Raw genomic sequence first — 17,941 nt, 5'->3', positions numbered from 1 at the left:
GAAACGACTCAAAGAGCAATATTACAAACACAAACACAGCAATACAGAGCGTATTGCTGTTATATTTCTTCACTTTTAAACATAAACTATTATATTATGTATAGCGCGTACCCTGACGGAGTGTGCTGCGTGGGGACCCCAGAGGCATTCCCTGGCGGCAATTGTTGGCGGAGACCTCTCCTTGCCGAGCATCATCAACGCGATGCTCGGAAGCGAGGAGTGCTAGTCGGAAATGATCTCTTTCTGTGAAAATGTGATGTCGCAGAAGAAGGCCGCGGAGCGGGAGCGAGAAGAGAACGCCGCTGCAAACCTGCTCCGCCGAAGTAGACCGGGGAGAAGATTGAGGCACTATGCGCACCTTCTCCTTCCGCGGCGATAGGCGTCGCCGGGACTAGGGTTCTCAGTACCCTGGTAATCCCCCAAGAGAATGGAGGCCTGCATAGGCAGGACGTCCGTCAGAGCCTCGCGGTAACATATGAAAGCAATACTGTGGCGCTCCTCGTTAAGACAGGAAGGGTAACGCTGGTTTTTTAGTGGGTATTCCGGTGTTCGGGGCGCATTTGGCACCTTGGATATTGGCGAGCCCCACATACCCCCTCACTGTTCCCGTGGCATAAACGGGTAATAAGTCTTTCCAGCGAAAAAAATAAATAGCGCGTGCTTGTTGCACATAACATAGTGAATTCGTTTTTTTTTGCGGCATAATCGTATCTATAAACATTACATATAAAACGTTGATCACAAATTTGACCTTGAAATTATACTTTCATCGTGCCCAAAGTAGTTTCCCTTAAAGAATATCATAATAATATAAAATTATATATTTATATACAAGTATCCGGTATAGCATAACATTAAAATATCGATATCGATAATATAGAATCGATTATATATCGCTTAACTAGCAAAACAACACATGTGTACCCATTTATAATACTCGAAGCTGGTATTTCCGAGATGCTAATAACGTGACATTGTCTGCATTTGACTGCCTCGTCAGTGTAGTGGCTAGATATGAGGATCCAATTCTGAAGTCCTAGGTTCAAACAAGTACAATAAAAAGTTATTCGGTTTTTCTATATCATGCAGGTTGCCTCACGGTGTTTTAAGAAAGCATTCATATATGTAACTGTACCGTTAAGATAACGTTCGACCGCGCGAATGTGTCTTCATATAAAAGGATTTATGTTGAAAAATTTGTTTCCACGAAAAGCCCTTATATTTTATAAGAATAAGATTAAACGGTATAAGAATTTTTGGAATCGAGGGAGAAACCTCAGAGATTACGTCCTGCGTATAAACTTACAAACTTTACCTCTTTATAATATAGATAACCTTGCAAAATGACATTAAAAATTTGCTTGTATAAAGTATATTTTGACTCTGTTATAAGACGCCTCGATAAAAAATATTCTAAGTCGTAGGAAGTACTATATTTTATTTTCATACTGTATTCGCTTCCCGGTTCAAGGAATGCCACGTGACGACCACATGCTTAAGGATACAATTGTGTGCTATTCTTGTACCTATAACCATAGAGCTGAGGTATAGAAATGGCATCAAACATTTATAGAAACAATGTATAAATCCCTGTATCTACAAATGCATTGACGTCATTTTCAAATAAAATTAATTTTAAGTAATCTGATTTATTGATCATGTTTGATTAATAGTATATAATGTTAATATGTATAATGTCTTTATGTTCTATGTAAATGTGTACTGAACAAATAGAGGCATTATTGAGTAGCCGATATACTCCAAGTTACATTGAATACCAGTGGGAGATATTCAGCATTACAACATTCAAGCCATTCCTTACAGGGAATAGTTTTGATACTAATTCCTCTAGTAAACTAATCATAGTGTTTATTATATAATGAGTATTCAAATATTTTTATGTACATAAATAAATTGAATTCGATTTTCAATTATAGAATAAATATTAGAAATTAAGAATAATTATCGTTCCTTATTTTAAATTAAATTATAGGTTTAATTTGATATCTTAAAGTTAGAAGTTGTCTCAGTAGTTAGCGAGTCTAAATCCGGGCAAGGTCTGCTGAACACGTGCTCAGCGCAATGAGGATATCATGAGGAAACATCATTTGTGGGATGAAATTCGGTCAAATGCATATCAACTACTTTTCTAAAAGCCCGGACCATGGAAGCTTTTTGTATAAACTCCTGACCTTCACCTCAAACGTAAAGGAGGCTTTTGCTCAGCAGTGAGAAGTTCGGCAACTGTTTTAGTTACTTAAAAAAAAAATTATGCATTGAAGATTTTTGATAATTATTTGCTACGGAGGCTATAAAATATGCCTGCAGCGATAAAAAACAATAAGATGAAACGATTAAAATTCTGCAGTGGGATTTATCTTTAACATAAAGTAACTTGATATAATTATAAATGCGACATATATTTATGAAGTGGTACAAAACAGCTATTAAATTTTTATCATAATTAAAAATCTTTCTACTTCTTTTCTCTTACTTTCTCTCACACTCTAATCTCATAGCTCACACATTTGTAATAGTGTATCATATATTATTGAATTCAAATACCTTCGAATATTTTTGAATAAGTCGTAATAGAAAGAAGATGAAATGCTAGCAAAACCAACATACGTTAGACTTGACATAATTTTTAACAAAATATTACGAAAAAACTATACTAGTGATATTTAAAATTACGTGTTTTTAACTTTATTTTCTCTTTCTTATATAAGAAAGTTTTCAAACGTAAGATTATTTTTTCAAAATTCTTTATATTTACACTTGCCATTTTTACAAAAATTTCTGATCTATGGTTATTCCAATACAAAATATACGATTTTTGATCGGACTATTTTTGATGCGCTTACGCAACAGGTCTGGCCGGAGAAATGCTTATTCGCAGTAAATAATAAATCATTTTAAATATCTCACTTCGTATCCAACTGGATGAGAAACGATTTACGGTGATACGCTATTTTGGTGCATAAATCCTTTAAATGTTATAATTATTAAAGTCAAATTCGTATACGACTTTCTGATATTTGACAATTGTATTCTGCGGTGAGTGAGTGATTTATTATCAAAGCATAGTAAAAACTATAAACCACGAAGATTTGGCTTGCATAATTTTGTTTTGTAACGGAACTGTACTTTGAGAAAATATTTTATCGGATGCACCCCATTAATACCTTTAACCAATTTACCTGAGCGTGATTTGTGGTACCACTTGGTCTTAAACCCACAAATTTCCATTAAGATTCACTTGTTATAGGCCAGTGCCTATAACGAGTGAATCCCAGTGGATAACTCAGTTTTGCTTGGATGATCTTAAGAATTGGATGATCGTAAGAATAAATCTCGGAAGTCAAAAAGTACCTACCTCTAAATGTCGTATCGATTTGAAACGTTGCGGGCATTTTTTTTATTTAGGCAACAAACAGTACAAGATATTACATTTTTAAAAAGAAACATTAAATTAATACACCGACAAATAAAGTTTCCACGTACATAATTAATTACAAAGCGAGCAAATGAATAAACAGTAGAAGAATATTATCATAGTTTAATAGAATCTGTTTTAATGTGCTTAATTATTTATTATAATTTATCTCTTACTTGACAGTGAAGGAAAACATCGTGAGGAAACCTGCATGTGTCAAATTTCACTGAAATTCTGCCACATGTGTATTCCACCAACCCGCATTGGAGCAGCGTGGAGGAATAAGCTCCAAGCCTTCTCTTCAAAAAGGGAGAGGAGGCCTTAGCCTAGCAGTGGGGCTTTCACAGGCTGTTACTGTAATAGAATCAGAGTAACTACCATACATTGAAAGTTTCCAACCAATTATTATCGAATATAAGGTGTTACATCAAATCAAAGGGTCAATTCACAAATGATTTTAATTTACAATTTGTCATACAACAACTTAACCTACATATTTGTTTACGGCTGTCACATGCAATAAAACATCGATTATTTCTCATTCAGGCCCCATTCGTGAATCAAATACTAAACGACAGTTACCAAACAATAATGCGTTTATATTCACATCTGGTATTCTATTGTCGGGCGGTTTGTTTGAAGAATTTGATGTGTGGTTTTAGGAGGTTAGTTATGTACCGGTGATTTTGTATAAGCTAAAACTGTTTTTTTTTATATTTTTTTAAAAGGTAATTTGATGATTTCCGAGATGGTTCTAACCAGTGGTTAGGATGCGCGAATCTTAACCGATGATCGTGAATTCAAACCCGGGTAAGCACCACTAAATTTTCATGTGCTTAATTTGTGTCTATAATTCTCTTGACGGTGAAGGAAAACATCGTGATGAAACCTGTATATGTCTTATTTCACTGAAATTCTGCCACATGTGTATTCCACCACCCCGCATTGGAGCAACCCTTCTCTTCAAAAAAGGAGTGGAGGCCATAGCCCAGCAGGGGAACATTTACAAGCTGTTACTATCTGTACTATAATTTGATGATTTGACTTTGATAAACTGATATAAACTAATGGCATATCTACTATTAGAGAAGCATAGACTTGTAACTACTTTTATGAACCAATTACACATGGTTAGTAGCTCTTGTGTCAGACAATGTATACGCAGGATTACATAAAACGATCGAAAAAATCAAATATAAAATTGAAAAGAACCATTAGAGAAAGTTAAGAATGATGAAAGAGATGGATGTGTGCATCCTTAAGATATTACAGAACTAAACATAGAAAAATATAATTTTATTATTGTAGGAAACCTATAATTGTTAAAATTGAAATAAAAACAAAAATCCCTCTGAGTTTCTTTCGCCGGTTCCTCTCAGGTCTCAATTATTTATATTTTCCGAATCGGTGGTAGATTTAATTGTTGACAATCAATATAATCAAGTGTAACGCTTCTATATCGAATGCAGTTTGACATTTGTCTTGGCACATAATTTTTAGTGCGTCATTGTATTCATTAATTATAAAATAATTTCATTTGATTGGTGCTGAATGAAAACATAAGCAGAGAACCTGTACGGATTGCACGTGTCAAAAGAAATATCGATACATTGGTATATACAAATTCGTACTGGTGTAGCGTTGTGGATCAGCTCAAAACCTTCTCATCGAGAGTAAAGGATGCGTTTTACGAGCAGTAGTACATTTACGGGCTGCTACTTACTAAATCTAAACCATAAGGAAATCTATTTCAAACCTGAAATTATGGTGCGTATCACAATCGTACATCCTATAATTTAATTAAATACTATGGTAAGTAAATGTTCAACTGCAGGTCTGAGGCCTCCTCTCCTTTTTTAGAAGAAAATTAAGAGCTCCACCAGCTGAGTGAGACATATTGAAGCTACATGTTCAATATATCTCACTCAATCGTACATTGTCAAAATTTTTATTTAATTTTATTATATGTTTCCCTTTATTGCCTGCTTAAGGTATGGAAGAGAAAGGTTCCCTGTGACTGGATATTTAGCTTACTAGAAGGTCTTAAACCTTAAGTTCTTAGCGATTATTTTATTATTAGTTGAAGAATCATTTACAAGCATATTGCTCATTCCGTATCATAAGCGATCCATACAAATGTTTATCACGTACAATTCTTAAGACATGAAAAATTTCGTTGGAATTATGACTGTTAGGATTTTCAAAGCTCTAAATATTTATTTGAGTATCGCTCGGTCGTATCACATACGTGATGGACTTACTGATGTCTTGAGTGACTAACGGTTCGACAAACATACGATATATAAATGACTTTCACTGTAATTGTAACAATTCTTTGAAATGGGATGAAATCATTATATTAAAAGGAGATGAAAGCGAAATTGCGTTACTGCTGTAAATCATATGTGGTATTTATGTGTTTATATTTTAAATTTAAATGTGATTGAATATAAATAACTTCATTTTATTTATTGTAATTTGATTTATTTGTATATAGTTTAAATCAAATTGATTGATACGCTATAGACCACCAACCAGCGACAGCGAGATGGATGTGCTCTGTATTGAAACCGAATGTATATCCTCTTTCTATCGTATATTTACTTGTAATAACGCTTTTGAATTAACAACTCATAAATGTTCCACTTCTGAGAAAAGGTCTTCTCTCCTTACAATATGCTCATCACTTGTCCATTGCTGGTCTATTCAAATACATATAAGTTCAAGGTAAGATGTGTACGATATAATTGTATTATATAAATAGTAATTATATATCTTGTTGTATATGGCTGTGCACGTATAATATTAATGATTCTAAGAAGATACAATGACAGAATAGGCTTGAGGAAAAGACTATTATTATGATAATAAAAGTCATTGTTTGAGTCTGTATATTATTAAAGTGAGATACACACATTAGAACAAAATTTGAATAAATATATTGATTCATATTATATCATATAAGTGTAGCTTTTTTTTATAGAATAGGATGGCGGACGAGCATATAGGCCACCTGATGGTAAGTGGTCAGCAACGCCCATAGACGTTGGAATTGTAAGAAATGTTAACCATCGCTGACATCACCAATGCGCCACCAACCTTAGGAACTAAGATGTTATGTCCCTTGTGCCTGTAATTACACTGGCTCACTCACCCTTCAAACTGGAACACAACAATAGCAAGTACAGCTGTTTTGCGGTAGAATATCTGATGAGTGGGTGGTAACTACCCAGACGAGCTTGCACAAAGCTCTACCACCAGTAGCAGATTGATTCTTGTAGACCGCGTAGTGTAAGGCGTCCTACAGCTAGTTAGGACGATGATATTTGTAAGGCACTGGATTGGGGTTGTAGAAGAGCTGAAGATCGAGCTTAGTGGTTTGGCTCACAGGCTGATGATGATGATGGTGATAGTATAACAATAAGTAACCCAACACATCTGTCTATACGTATTTGCCCGTAATTATACTAGCATTTCATTTATTTATTATATTGGTAATCCAACAATTACCTTATTATATTAAGTATTATATAACATGTAACTAAAACCAAAATATGATTTCACAATTACTTTAAACATATATTGAATTACTAAGAAGACAGTAAAATTAAAATTCTAGAACCTAATGACTGAGTCTGTTTGAGTGCGTGTGTGTGAGTGTGTTTTGTGTTTTTAAGTCTGGTCAATTTTTTTTTGTTTATATATTACTTTGCTTAATTATTAATACTTATATTGTGTAAATTAGCTAATGTTATGACGATGTTGTTTTCTCGATTCATTCAGTAACAATCTTATCTTCTTCCTCTACCATTGTTCTTATCGAATAAAGTCCTAAAGAAAAGTCCGCAACATGTTGCATTTCACCACAGGTTATAGCCATAGATACGAGTTTTAAGTTCTACCTGTGCAAAGGAATGTACCATATGTATATAATAAAGCTGAAATATTTGTAATAACAATAAATTCAATATAATATAATAAAAAAAATAGAGGAAAATTAAATATCACTGACGCTCAGGATCAGAATAATAATTATAAACGACAACCAATGTTTAAGGCGCAACTAAAGCTACTACTAGCAGTATAGTACAAAATAACTATATTTATTAGGTATATAGTAAATAATAATAATAGCCGTACCGTAACAGCCTGTGAATGTCCCACTGCTGGGCTAAAGGCCTCCTCTCCTCTTTTTGAGGAGAAGGTTTGGAGCTTATTCCACCACGCTGCTCCAAAACGGTTTGGTGGAATACACATGTGGCAGAATTTCAGTGTAATTACACACATGCAGGTTTCCTCACGATGTTTTCCTTCACCGTAAAGCACGATATGAATTATAATCAATAATTAAGCACATGAAAATTCAGTGGTGCTTGCCACTATAATAGGTATAGCTATATATTATATACAATTCCAAAATTAATCGTATATGTGGCAATTGATTGATTCACATATAAACATATTTCGTTAGTAGTGTAGTTTCAAATAATTATATCAACGAAATGGTGACAAAGACCTTAAACAAAACAGGTCCTACATTGCGACCTTGGAGAATGCTAGAATGTTCTAATAGGAACTCCGATTAGCCTGTTTTTGGCATATTTGAGTTTTGTAGTCGCTGTCAACATAAGTTTTGTATTAATAGGTATTTCGTAATAAACTTAAAAGTAAGTCATGGATTAAGCCTTCCATGATTCAGTTTAGCGAAGGCCTTTGAGGTATTTGTATCCGTAAAATTTTTCGTTGACTTTCATATAATTGTGAAAGACTGACACTGATGAAGTTTTTAAATATATAATGATATAAACATTTATTTATGTAAAAAAATATTATTGTATCAGCTTAGTACATTATGTATGAATAATTGAAAAGTAAGTAAATGCAAACTGAATACGATTATTATCCTCATAAGTAGCCACGTAAATAACTTAAATGTTATATCATTTAATATAATAATGTTTTAATTTATTCGCTTACTGAATAATTAATCTTGGATAATTAATTTTGGAATAATATATATATATATATATATATATATATATATATATATATTATTATTTTTGTATATATATATATATATATATACAAAAATATAAGACTACAATAAAGGAAAAAATGTTTGGATAGGAAATTGTTTTATAATAAAATATTTGTTCTTATCGTATTGTACAGATCGGGGTAAGAGAGACTGATAGTAATATTACCAAACGGATAATCTTTTGATATTTTAAAGTTAGGTGCAAGGGATATAAGAAGAAAAGTCTCAAGACTAACTGCGCTTAGAACAGATAACTATTTTATAATAAACTTTTTTTATTTCAATTCTGTTTGCCATCAAGTGATACGTCTCTATATAATCTTATGTAAGCAATGCACAAATTTTTTTTTTTTACACATAATAGGCAATATAAATATAATAAGGCGCTTGACCGTTGACTTGCCTGATCTTAAGTCACGGTCTAGGATGTAGTGCGCCTGCCCAGAAAAGTAACGTCGTAAGTGCTTAATAATAAATGTACCCACTTTTTTTGTACAAGCCTCAAAAAATCATGGTGGTCCAATTATGAAATTGACTTTGGTTTCCCCTTAAACATTTTACAGCTAAATCTCGAAGGCATTAACACAAATTAGGCTCGGTGTGAATGTTTGCCTCGAGGTGTTTTTTTAAATTACACCCGTCAAAGGACCTGACATGCGATCCAATATGTGTGGTCTTAATTTAAATGTACTGTCAGTTTCAATTTTGTATGAGTTATTTTTATTACCAGAGCACGACGGTGAGTTTGCTATTTTGATATTTTAATTCTTAAATGAATGATTAAGTAAAGTATCATTACTTCATTCACAATACATGTTTATGATTCTATTTGAAAAACTTATTTATTATTTGCTTGAGAAGAATAATTCCTTTTCTGTTCTTAGATTTGAATATGAATAGTTGTTGCAGAATCATAAAATCGCTTATATATAACTAATTATTATAATTAGTAATAGGAAATTGATTAAGGAAATAAAATTGTTACGCTTATTGGTATATATTATATTCAATTCTAGTATAATTCTTAAAATATTTACAATGCTATATCAGCTGTAATGTCAATTAGCGGTTTATACAATTTTGCTCATTAAAATTATTATGCAATATTGAGTTTTAAACGCTTTTATAATCAAATCAAAAGATCGTCATGTTTGAAATGTTACAGAGATATTTAATACTTACTGTTTCAGGATTTTTTTATCTATTTTATTTTTCCCGGAGGTATCGCTAGTAGTATATTTTACTGCCAAACAGCACTTTTTTATTTTCACATTTCTGTTTTAATCGTCAGTTTAACTTCAGCAGATGAGGCATAATATTGTTGGCGGAGCAATGCCGATGCAAGATGTCCATCATGGTGTTCCAAGGAGTTCCAGGCCAGTGGATACTCATATGGTCTTGTCTTCCTAGATTAAATAAATACCTAAAAAATTTACCGCCGAGCCCGAGATGAATTATAAACACATATAAGCATATAAAACTCAGTGATACTACTTAGGCTTCTTAGGCTAGAGAAGCCGGTATTCGTTCTTTATCATTAAATTATATATATTTAAAAATTTATATATAATACTACGTAACAGTATATAAATATTAATAAGCGTAATACCGCTTCACTCATTAAACAATCACACGTATTTTAGCCTCGTCATTGTTTAACGCAATATCCATAAAATATGATGCCAAATGATTCAATGTCGACAGCATCTCCTCTATTGAGGTTAAATGTATCACAAAGTACATCACATGGCGTTGATAACAGTTCATTGAAGTGATGAGTAACTTCTTAATTGATTGTGTATTCCCAGGCATTACTTGCGTTCTTATTAGTTGGGAATTTTCTTGATACAATTCTTAAGATACGGGAACCTTTATGATGATGGAACTGATATAATTAATTTATGACTGGTATTATTTGTCAACTTCAAAACTATACTGAACTATGCTAAGTAAGCCGAGCTTTAATGAGCCAGTGGATAAAACATTGTAGATCTTAATCTAAGGTCGCGGTCACAACTGATTTCATTGAGTGTAACGGATTCATTAAAGATAAATAACTATGATAATAGAAAAGAGAACTTAAAAAGGCACGGACCCAAAATTCTGGGACAAAAGATTAAAAACCGAGATTTTTTTTTCACTGGAGGTAGGACTTTGTGCAAGCTCGTCTGGGTAGGTACCATTTACTCATCAGATATTCTACCGCCAAACAGCAGTTTTTGGTATTGTCGTTTGAAGGGTGAGTGAGCCGGTGTAATTACAAGTACAAGGGACATAATATCTTAATTCCCAAGGTTGGTGGCATTGGCGATGACCACTTACCATCAAGTGTCCATTTACTCGTCCGTCTACCTATAATATAAAAAAGTAACGAGTTCAATCCAACACAACACAATTCATAATTTTTTATGAATATAATTTGTGTTTACAATGCATTTTGTGCGTGGTGGTAAGAGGTTCCTGCTTCCCCCTTCCTTCTTAAGTCCACGCGAGCTGGTTCTCGATGTCACCGCCTAACTGTGACATCAATTCCATCGCGAACAAAGAAATTTGGCAACTCCTTTCTTTGTCGCACTCCCAAAAAATGGAATTGCTTACCAGCTCACGTGTTCCCCTCCTCTTACAACCCGGGTTCCTTCAAACGAGGCGTGAAGAGGCATCTTGCGGGCCGGCAAGGCGAAGGCGGCTAGTGCAGAACGTTTTTCCCGTCTGTACTGGCCGTCGTCGCGTTTGGACTCTACTACCACTTACCATCAGGTGGAGTAGAGTCATTTGCCCTCCCGGCGAATATAAAAAAAAAGGTCCTCTTCTAAAGGCGGCGAGGCCTGCTCAGCAGTGGGGTATTGACACGTCTTTTACTACACTTTATCTGTTACTATATATGAGGCCGGGAAGCCGAGATGGCCCAGTGGTAAGAACGCGTGAATCTTAACCTATGATCGTGGGTTCAAACTCGGGCAAGCACCACTGAATATCATGTGCTTAATTTGTGATTATTATAATACATCTCGTGCTTGACGGTGAAGGAAAACATCGTGAGGAAACTTGCATGTATCAAATTTCACTGAAAATCTGCCAAATGTGTTTTCCACTAACCCGCATTGAAGCAGCGTGGTGGAATAAGCTCCAAACCTTCTTGTCAAAATGGAAGTGGAGGCCGCAGCCCGCCAGTGGGACATTCACGAGCTTTTACTGATATATGAGGCAAACAATCTGCGTGTTTTGTAAATTAATTTTGACGTATCATATTACGACTCGTTTCTTTTCTCACAGTATACCTGTTACAGATAAATACGAAACAAGCGTTATATGATGCTCATAATTAATTATACAAAAACATTATATACTTCATTTAATTATCTTAGTTGTTTATATATATTAAAATATTTAGAGAGATCAATAGATCTTGCTTAATCAATGATCGCTGGTTCAAAAACATCTGAAGTATCTTATATGTAATCTGCGTTTATAATATAATAATATTCATATTAGATACCCTGGCACCCTAAACCAGGAAGACCCGTGTCTTAGGGGTCAGTAATATATATATGGTATCATTCATCGATGTTGAAAACAGTTCTCGTGAGGTAACCTGCATGTTATGTCAGAATTATGAAACATAACCAATTGAATTATCGTTGTAAGCCAGATCTTACAAGTGAAGCCTTTGCCCAGCAATGGGAAAATCAGTGACTGATATTTTTATATTTTATGTACCTAAACATTATAACTATCTATTAATAATATTATTTCGCTTATGTTAGTACTTATTATATTTTGTATTAATCACATTTAAACCGCTCAATTTCTAAATGGTACAATAAAATTGAAATTCCAAAAAAAAGTGTGTATGTAATGTGATATGTGTATTGAATATCATATAAATTGATCCCATCTTTTATGTAATTGATAAAAAAATCAAATACGTATAAATTGTACGATTACAAGCTAGTCATGTAGTAATATAGGTATTTAATTCACATTAGCGAGTCACGTATGATTGCTATCGCTGCTTGGAGACAGCCTGGCAGCCACATAACACACTAGAAACAAGAAAACTGATAAATGTTGTATTGTATTCTACAGCGATAGACATAAGGTGCATATTACAATAGAAAATTGTAAGAAGTCGCTCTGCCTACATTGGTAATAAGCATTTTATTTGATGAGTTGAATTAAATATTGAAATATCATATTGCTTTGATTTATGTTGATATCATAATTATATACTTAGTTCGTATAAGTATGTAAGTATGGGATGTGAAGGACAAATTATGGCTTTACAATATTAACCATATAAAAATCACAGCTTTTTAATTGATTGTTTTCTTTTTTAAATATTTTATTGAAATTTTTAGATTTTTACTGCACATATATATTTTTCTATACAATATGAAAAAATACTCGATTTGGTTTTCTGTTTTTTAAATATTAATATTGTAAATATATAGAGAACAAAGAAAATTTTAACAATAGCAAAAGAAACGTGCGTTGGCCGGGAATCGAACCCGGATCAACTGCTTGGAAGGCAACTATGCTGACCATTACACCACCAACGCCGTTATGCGGAAATGCGAAATTAATCACATATATCGAATCTCGAATATCAATCATATTATTTACTATCACTTCCACGAAGTGCCGTATTATGCATGTAGATAACGCAAAATTTTAATAAAAACCATTTTATCAACATAATATAAAATTGAGAACTGAATGTACAGAACAAAATTAAAATAGTTACTATACAAATTATCACCGCGCTGAATGGCGACATGATAGCATGTCCCCGCTGAATCGCAATTCCATTTTTCTATACGGAAAATGAAAAGGCTCTCCCGTCACCGAGTGATGATAATGAAGGTGCTGGAAAGGTGCTTTGGAGAAAAGCAAAAGAGCTTGAAATTTTATTGAACTAATTACTTAATTATTATAAATGTAGTTCTGAAAAAAATCCCAGGTTAATAATTTGAGGTTATATAATAATGGTTATATTTAGATGTACGTTTTTAAATATATTGTCGAGAGATTTTAATGTAATCTTAAAATATTATCAGTTCAAATTAGGGCTTTTAGAATGAACGTATATCATGGGTCAATTAGGTCAAACGTGAAGCGTGGATGTCTCTTATTTTAGTGTTATACTTATTATCATTATCTATCTTTTTTTTTAGTAATTATAATGCCGCATATTTTATGTTGAAAATTCGGGCCAATAATAAAAATTGGGTTTTTTCGTCGAGAAATGTTTAAGGAGCCAGGGGTCTAAAAGTTGGCATTGTTGATACACCCGTGCCTCAGAAAGCACCTAATGCCGTTGGCGTCTAGTCCGGTCCAGTTAGTCTCCCTTCAAAATGGCCGCCATCGCATATAAATTATCGGTCAGAATGCTTTTTTTTATAATAGACACCAACGCCAATAGACATTGGCAATGTAAGAAATGTTAACCATCGCTTACATCGCCAATCTAAGATGTTATGTCTCTTGTACCTGTGATTACACTGGCTCACTCACCCTTCTAATTGGATACTAACAATACCAAGTTCTGCTGTTTTGCGGTAAAATATCTGATGAGTGGATGGTACCTACCCAGACGAGTTTGCACAAAGCCCTACCACCAGTAAATGGCATCATAATTGATATATTCGCTTTGCTAATATGCTCGTTTCTGTCATAGTACTTGTGCAAAATTTTCAGATTTTGCCTTTATATTATCAATTTAAAATTTTAATCCGTGTTTTGCATATCAAACGAAAATAGTTGTGTTATAAATTTTCTAGGTGGAACTTGATAAAATTCAACTAAGTAACATTACTTGTTACATTGTTACCCAGAAGATTATATTATCTCTTAGGTCACCGTGAAACAAGTCCATGGTAAATAAAAGTTTCTTGGTAACCAGTTTAAGTAATAAGCACGAATCTATGTACCATAGATATATTTATAACCATTTTTATTTACGTCAAATGACACGTAGGTCAATAAGTAATAGTTCTTAAAAGTCACATATCTGGGCAAAGCCCTTAAAGAGAATTACCTTCCGAATATTTGTTTTAAATCTTTCTTGTATTTAATGAACGTGTAAACAGATATATAACAATTTCTTAATTAAATAAACTCGCAGACAATACTTCCGTTATTAATTTTAATATAAATAATAATGTCTTACCAACGGATACGGATTACGGATACGGAAAGTATTTTTAATTTAAATAAACAGGTGCACAAAACTCGGTGAAACGTGACAAAAATAAATAATCTAAAAATGTAAACCTTATCATGTTGTATTAAGGTTCATTTTATATACCCAATCAATTGAAATTGTATCTTCTCTTAAGACAAATATAACTATGGTTGAATATTAACCTTATAGTTAACACAATTAAGTATACATTCGAATGATTTGTTTCGTGAATTTTATGAGAACTTTTCTTAAGGGTTGAGCGTTACGTCGACTGATTTCCGTGTGAATTAGGGAGGTTGTTTTGTTTTTAAATTGGGGAGTGTTGGGATATTCACCTGTCCTGTGCATTTGTGGGAAGGTAAGGTCAATATTTTGAATTTATGTGTCCATTAAAAGCCTAGTAAGCCATTTCGCAAAATGTAAGCAATTCGTAAATATCATGTGATTTCTCACACACAAGGTTTAAAAACAAAAGGTCCGTTATTTGATTTTAGCGTTACAATTGTTATTCATTTAAAGTGCAAATAATATTTTATTAGCACCGAGAAAGAAACTAAAGGAGATAATTAAAATCTACAAAATTATATATGTATTTTGAAATTTATTTATTACATTTAAGTTTGTTATAAAATCTACGTTTCTGTAATTTAAACACCAATAAAAATGAATTGTCAATCTGTGATTTCAAAATAACTGCTTCTTTTTAATTCAATTTGGCTATTTGCGAGCTGCCCAAGATTGGGATTTCCATGTGGGAGGCTTTCGTCCAGCAGTGGACGGCGATAAGTCGATATTATTATTATTTGCGTTAGCTATATCAAAACAACTTTTTTTAGCCGCTGGTTTCTAATCATTTAAAATTGTATATGACTGTGTAAACCAAGTACATTATGTACGTTAAAATAGCACACGTAAGGATTTTTGTCACAAGCTGAATCTCTGACGAAACCTCGGGTATTGCTAGTTAAAAATAAATCAAATGAATAATTTCTTTAAGTTAACGTTATAAATAACATAGTTATGATTATTAACCCTATAATTAAAGGAACGTACAGCCGCTAATAAAAACTGTAATAAATTTTATTACCCAATAAAGTATTTACGTTAATTTTTTTTTGTAAATAAAATAATAAACTTGCAGTTACTTGCGTAAATACTTACAAGACGTCTAGGTTTGTACTGTTATTTAGGATTGTTTCGTATTTGCAAAGAGAGAGCTATGCTAATTAAAAAATATATAATTTTAATAATTGGTAGAACAATATATTTTGAAGTATGATATCGTTAGTGTGGCGTTTACTGAAATCCAAGGAATTGAACTTCTGTCTTATCAGTTAATAAGCATACGACTCTTACATTCTTGAGTTGCAGGTGTGAATGGTGTTTCTACTCAGAGGAAGTGCAGCGCTCGTTGTACATCTTCCTTTGCGTGATAATCATTTGTAATATTTACAAACCTTTGATGTGATTGTGTCAAAAAAAATTCTAAAAATAACGCTACACAAAACATTAGTTGCAATTTCAGTATGAAATGTGATATATATGTTAATGTATATCTTCGAGGGTTATTAATCATTATTATATACTCATAATATATGAACGCAGTATGTGCTTCTATCGTTACTAATTCGCTTAGCTTTAGCTTCGCATTTACTTGCACCAGCAGCAACGGTACCAAGGGTTTATGACGCGTTAACTCTAGCAGTTAAAACCAAGTTCAAATGCATTTGTAAGTGACGCTTACTATTTTAACGCGCCAATATATAAAACCAGTACATTAAACGTATATTCTATCCTTTATTTCATTTGAAATTTTGCATAAAAGGTAGATAGCGTACAGAAAAGGGTACCTAAAACCTGGCAACCCACTCATGGGCCTAAATATAAATTGGTAGCGTGGTGGAATAAGTTCCAAGCCTTCTCTTCAACAGGAGACTCAAAGACAACTTTACCTTTTTTTATTTTGCGTGGCAATTACGGGCCAATGACTGTTATTACTTATATCGTACTTGGGTATCTTGAGATGGCTCGAATGAAATAAACTTCAAATTGTTTTTCATAAAATATATCTGTGTTCCTAGTAACATGAAATTGTTTTGATGATCTTCATTAATTAGTTCATATAAAAAGTTTGTGCAAATGATTTGGCATAAAATACAATAAAAATACACTCGACATTAATTATTTTTATTTATTATTTTATTTAAACATTTATTATTTAATAACAAAACACCGTGATGGCAATTCAAAGCACCACTTGTTTTTCAATTTGTGATTCGATTATTCTTCTCGCGCTTGGCGGCGATGGAAAATATCTTGAGGAAACTTGCATGTTTCCCATAGATTGTCACTTCTTGGCGCCACCAACTTTATGAACTAAGATGTTAATTCTTGTGCCTGCAGTTGTACTGATTCAATTACTCTTTAAACTGGAACGCAGTAATACTAAGTATTGCTATATAGTTAGATCGTGTGATGAGTGGGTCGCACCTGCCCAGGCGGGCTTGCATAAAGCCCTACCATCAATTTTTATTTCGTGCATAGAATCTATTAATAACTTAAATATCTACATTTCCTCTCGCTACCCGTCTCAACTTGCCACCCTGTATTTTCACTTTATCTTTAAAGCTTACCTAACGACCCCTATAAGCTCCAGAACTCACCCTCAAACGTCTAACTTTATCCATTTAAAGATAATCGTCGTTTATCACACAAAGCGAAACTATATTTTGTATTATCGTGAAGCTTATAATATTTTAAGAAAATTAATTATATTGGTTGTTTGTTGGTATATTAAGATTCATGCTTAAACTATGTACTAACGAAATTAATACTTTGACATTATATTATTTGAGATATATATATTAGTTATAGATACATAAAACATCTTCACGAGACTTGTATGTTTAAAGCTTACTAGGTGGTAGGGCTTTGTGCAAGCCCGCCTGGGTAGGTACCACCCATTCAGCAGATATTATATCGCTAAACAGTAATAATTAGTATTCTTGCGTTCCGGTTTGAAGGGTTATAACATCTTCGTTCCCAAAGTTGGATGCGCATTGGCGATGCAAGGAATGGTTAATATTGCCCATTTTTATGGGCGGTTGTGACCACTTAACATCAGGTGGCCCATGTGTCCGTCCACCAACCTATAACATAAAAAAGCGATTTTATGCTATTTGATGCTATATAAATAATGAATTGTGAGGCTAAGGATAAGCTAATAGCTGGCTAACACTATCAGTGCAATGGGTCATCAAAGGCTCTCTCCAATCTCGGCTTA

At 33.2% G+C, this 17,941-nt stretch overlaps 1 non-coding gene across 1 annotated transcript; it reads right to left on the bottom strand.

The window, feature by feature from the left end:
* Nucleotides 1–12,961: 12,961 nt before the first annotated feature.
* On the bottom strand, nt 12,962–13,033 carry Trnag-ucc (transfer RNA glycine (anticodon UCC)). Its single transcript has one exon. It is a non-coding gene; the product is annotated as a tRNA-Gly (tRNA).
* Nucleotides 13,034–17,941: the final 4,908 nt, after the last annotated feature.

Source organism: Nymphalis io, chromosome 23 (assembly GCF_905147045.1).
Source record: "Nymphalis io chromosome 23, ilAglIoxx1.1, whole genome shotgun sequence".
Classification (NCBI taxonomy): domain Eukaryota; kingdom Metazoa; phylum Arthropoda; class Insecta; order Lepidoptera; family Nymphalidae; genus Nymphalis; species Nymphalis io.
The sequence above is the reverse complement of the archived record's forward strand: the minus strand, read 5'-3'. Positions and strand labels throughout refer to the sequence as shown.